Raw genomic sequence first — 4,977 nt, forward strand, 5'->3', positions numbered from 1 at the left:
GGCGAAGCCCTGCCGAGATCCCCACTGCTTCCACCACCACGCCGTCGTGCTGCTGGATCTCCATCAACCTCTCCTTCCCCCCTTGCTGGATCAAGAAGGAGGAGACGTCTCTCCCAACCGTACGTGTGTTGAACGCGGAGGTGCCATCCGTTCGGCGCTAGGATCATCGGTGATTTGGATCACGACGAGTACGACTCCATCAACTCCGTTCTCTTGAACACTTCCGCTTGCGATCTACAAGGGTATGTAGATGCACTCCTCCCCTCTCGTTGCTAGTAAACTCCATAGATTGATCTTAGTGATGCGTAGTAAATTTTAATTTCTGCTACGATCCCCAACAAACATAAGTCTGGCAGGACAACATAGGTCGTCAATTTAACAAGCGAAACATATACAAAATCTCATAAAATATTTGTTTAGAAACTTAATTTGACAACGATTTTTTTTCTCCAAACAAGGCTTACCCCCTTTCCATTATCATGATAACAGAAATACATCAGTTCCGTAGAACATAGGGCGCGGGAAAGAAGGGAAGCGAGTTCAACCACTACTAGGAAGAAACCCACATTTTTTAAAATATACCTTGTTTGGCAAAAAAACATATTTGTCGCTAATTAAATCAAACACCTAAAAATGCAGGGAGTAATAGGACCAGCTTGGGAGGATCAGTTGGGAGATGAATGAATGGCCGGCCGGCCGGCCGCACGTTGATAGATGATGATGCAGGGTATGTTTGGATTGTGCCCCATCTAGCCCTACCAAATTATTGGCATGGCCAACTTGAAGGCAAGACCAAAAAATTGGCAGGTTATGGCTGTTTGGTTTGTAGCCCATAGCACTTGCCAACTTTTTGGCAAAACCATTGGCCAGCGTTTGGTTTGAAGCCAAATATTTGGCAACCTTGATTGGACTGTGTTTGGTTTGGTTCCAAAATGCATGCCAGCCAAAAAGTGATCAACATCAGACACTACCTCACATATATCACATGACATTAATACAAATTTTCAATTTAGAAACACACAGTGAGACAAACTGTAAGCATGCATTTCATAAATTGACAATGACATGGTTCAACTAATACATTAGATAACTCATATTGTTCGATACATCAGATTAATCATCAAGGAGGCTAAATAAAATTCACATAGTAACCAAGTCTTTACCAGACCAAGTAAGTCATACTAGTCAGACTAGCACCAAGTCTGCTCCATATAAACAAAATATGATGCACCCAGCCTTCTCTATATAGACAAAATATGCATGATGTATGTTACCCATGCTCCTAGCGGTAAACAAAAGGAAGCCGCAATCTCTATCTAGTCATGTGGCCATTCAGTGAGCAGTTGCAGATCCACCATTGCCACCATCTTCTTGAAACCGAGGCTCGAAGAAGCTAAGGACCCACTGTCCAAGAATTGTTTCATCAGCATAGTTGAGGTAACTACGAAAGATATCTTGATCTGGCTTGGATAGATATGCTACAATCTCAAGTTTATCCTTAGCTGGTATGGTAAGGGCATTTATCCGCTTCCAAAGGTTTGCATATGGATCTGTAGGTGGCATTGGTTGCACAGAAACAATAGGAGATGCAAGAGAGTCAGCTAGCTTCTTGATACTGGCTGCCATATCATCATTAGATATCTTGCCCTTCTTGTTTGCTTTCCCCTTAGTTGGCTTCTTGGAAGGTGAAGATGACACGTGCTTGCACTTCTTGTTTAAAGAATTGCCTTCCAAGTCAACTTTAGGACTATGACGATTAATAGTGTCAGAGTCAGCTTCATCACTGTCAACTGGAATTAGATTGGCCTCAAGTTCCCTCACTTCCTCGCTGTCATCACTATCATCATCCACATTGACAGTGGTTTGGTCAGTTGCAAGCGAGCCATCAACAAATGCACTAGAAGCATAGTCCCGACCAGCATACAAACACCCATCTTCAGCAACACTTGAAGCTTACATACTAAAATAAGTCAGACAATCTTACAATGATAAAATAAGTTGCATAAATTCATCAAAATCAAAACACTACATCCTTCAATTGTTCCCTCACGTTGGACGTGAGAGGGCATCTTTTAGCACAAGAGAATCATGGGCAGAGCCCTCCCAACCAGCTAGAACATATGTGAACCGAAGGTCGAAGTCAACAACTGCTAGCACATTTTGGGAGGGATATGACTTGCGGCCCCTAAATTTGTCCATCATGTGAGCAGGAACACAAGCCTTAACATGAGTGCCATCTAGTGCCCCTATGCATCCCTACGAATATGAAAAAGGGAAGTTCATGTCAAGCTTGGGCTAGGCCGATCTTGTATAATCAGTAAAAAAATCTATGGTCTAAGGATTACCTCAAAGTACGGGTAGAATCTGTTCGGGCTGCTAGTGATTTTTGTGTGTGTGTCCGTCGATCTAATATAAATTAGATCACGTGCTAACTCCCCCATCGCACGTAGGACAATATTGAAATATCTGCTCACTGTTTCACTAGATCGCCAGAACCAAAATCCAACAGATGAATTTGTGTGATGCTGACCGACCATGTATAGGAACATTGCAACTTGTTCCTCTACCGAAACATGAAATGTGTCACTTAACAACTCCTTCTGCCTAAGCCTGTTACATAGCTTGTAAAATACAGCTCAAGTCATCCTTAATTGCTTGATGCATGTTGCATCCGATGTGTCAAAGAGCCTAATTAGTACATTAGTTCTGTAGATGTCTCTCTGAACTAATGGACCATACTTCCTGCCTTTACCTCTAAATTTTCTACCATCTCTGCTTCTATACCAGAGGGCCAAGAGTAGAACAATAACACAGAGAGTTCTCCGCTTCAACATGTTGTAATAATAATATCTTTGTTGATCCATGTCCATCTGGGTCAATATGAAATGTACAAAAATATGAATGAGCTAACTTGGTACATTATTACAAATGATTACTTGCTAAAAGATACATGTTAGAAAGCAAACCTGCTTCTAACCAGTACCAAGGATGCACAATTTGTAAAAAAAAAACACCTTGATGGACAAAAAATCGAAGCATGTCTCAGTAGTTAACTATGTATATCCAACTTCAAAAAATCCACCTTAATGTTCTAAAAATAGAGACCATACATATGGCACAAAAAGGGAAGAACAGACCATACTACTTTCAGAACCATACCAGGTTAATTAACTAATTAACATCATTATTCTCATGTGATTTGACTTGCGTCAAATAAAGAACATGGATCACCCACAAAAAAAACAAAGAATATGGATGAGAGTCTCATATGTTTTTACTTGCAGCAAACCAACAACATGCACGGGAGTCCCATTCCAATTTTACTTCCAGCAAACAGGGAAGAGGATTCAGCAAGCAATTCTCAGATCTAGCAAGTAGTACCTCCGTACAATACATACATCCATAAGGGGATGATGGGGATTTGAGCTCACAAATCAGACCATAGAAAAGGGGATCGGAGTAGTGTTGGATGGGGATTTCAGTGGCTGACCTTGGAGCGTAGCTTGACTGGGAGAGGAGGGCGAGAGGTGGAGCAGCGTCGCCGGTCGCCGGCCGCCGGAGAAGCTGGCACCAACGCAGAACGCGGCCGCCCGGTGATTGGATCGAGAGCGCTTCTGTGCGTGGAGATAAGAAGAGAGATGGGGAAAGTGGCGAACAGGTGGGGAAAAATCAATCGTGCCTTTTATATCACGGTGGCTGGCTCGCGCCAGATTTGGCAGCCAATATTTTGGCGGCTGATTTCCGCGCCGCTGTTTCGCCCGCGAGTTGGCGAAAACGGTACGCGGGCGCGCCCAAGTCGACGATGGCGAGCCAAAAATGGTACCAGACCAAACGCTAGCCAAATATCGTGGGCGTGACCAATTTTTTGGTAAGGCTAGTGTTGGTCACCATCCAAACAGCCCCGCAGTGTCCTCTACTCCTGTGTGGCGATGTTGGGAGACTTCACTCCATTGGTTCGGGTGCGTGCACGTCTTTTTCCAATGGTGGGCGTGGGCGTGGACGTTTTGCTACAACTACTGGTTCATGGCATGGCAGTTGGTTCCGCCCTCCTTCATTATCATTGTCCTATGCCGACCTCTTAAGTCGGCTCCAATCTACCGGGAGACCAACAGAGCGAATGGCATAAACACGGTCTTAAAGAAAATGTTGTTAGGTCTTATATACATTGAATTTTAGAGGACGAGCTATAGTGCAAGATTATTTAAAGTACGATTTTTTTTTATTCACTAGATTCCTTCTACAGTTAAAACATGTGATTTTATACAGTACTAATAGAACGACGTGTTATTCATATCTAATCTTCTACACAAAGACCATATTTTCCTCTAACTTTCTTCTCAATTGCATGTTAGCATTCATAGGCTACCAGGATGTGCTGTCGGTGATAATCCTCCCCAGCACTAAACCAGCTACTTTGAGTTGTTTCCCGGGCTATGTTCTTCAGTATGGTAGCAAGCGTCTTGGAAATTACTAGTTACTTCATATGATACATTACATAGGCTTATAGGTATGAACTAAGTCACAGCTAGTCTCTGGACTCTATTTCAGGAATCAGAACAATAGTAGTCATGTTCCAATCATCAGGAAACATGCGTCATTAACCGCTTGTGACACCTCTTTAGTAAGCTCATCCCAGTTATGTGCCAAAACCATTTACGAAAATAGCATGAGGGGCATCGGGACCAAGGAGCCTTAAAATCCCCTATACTGAATAATGCTTTTTTTAAACCCTTCAGGGAGAAAGGATCCAACAACATATCATTCACATGTTGTGTAAACCAAGGAATATCACTTTGCTCAACACCTCCAGACGTTCGGTTTGCCCACCAGAAAATAGAACTAAGAAGTAATCCTTAGCATGATTCGAACGCAAATGTCCCCTCTATCCAATTCCAGTTTACCCTGCCTCGTTGGAACTAGATGAGTTCCTCCTACTCCGGCATGTTCTCCAACATTAGTTGAATTTCTTTCTAATGC

The 4,977-nt window shown here is 42.9% G+C and overlaps 1 long non-coding RNA gene across 1 annotated transcript; it reads right to left on the reverse strand.

Moving 5' to 3' along the window:
• Positions 1-1,104: 1,104 nt before the first annotated feature.
• LOC123099092 (uncharacterized) lies at positions 1,105-3,880 on the reverse strand. Its single transcript, XR_006448082.1, has 2 exons — positions 3,491-3,880; positions 1,105-2,870 (listed from the first exon to the last, which is right to left on the reverse strand). It is a non-coding gene; the product is annotated as an uncharacterized lncRNA (long non-coding RNA).
• Between the last annotated feature and the right edge of the window lie 1,097 nt (positions 3,881-4,977).

Source organism: Triticum aestivum, chromosome 4D (assembly GCF_018294505.1).
Source record: "Triticum aestivum cultivar Chinese Spring chromosome 4D, IWGSC CS RefSeq v2.1, whole genome shotgun sequence".
Taxonomy (NCBI): Eukaryota; Viridiplantae; Streptophyta; class Magnoliopsida; order Poales; family Poaceae; genus Triticum; species Triticum aestivum.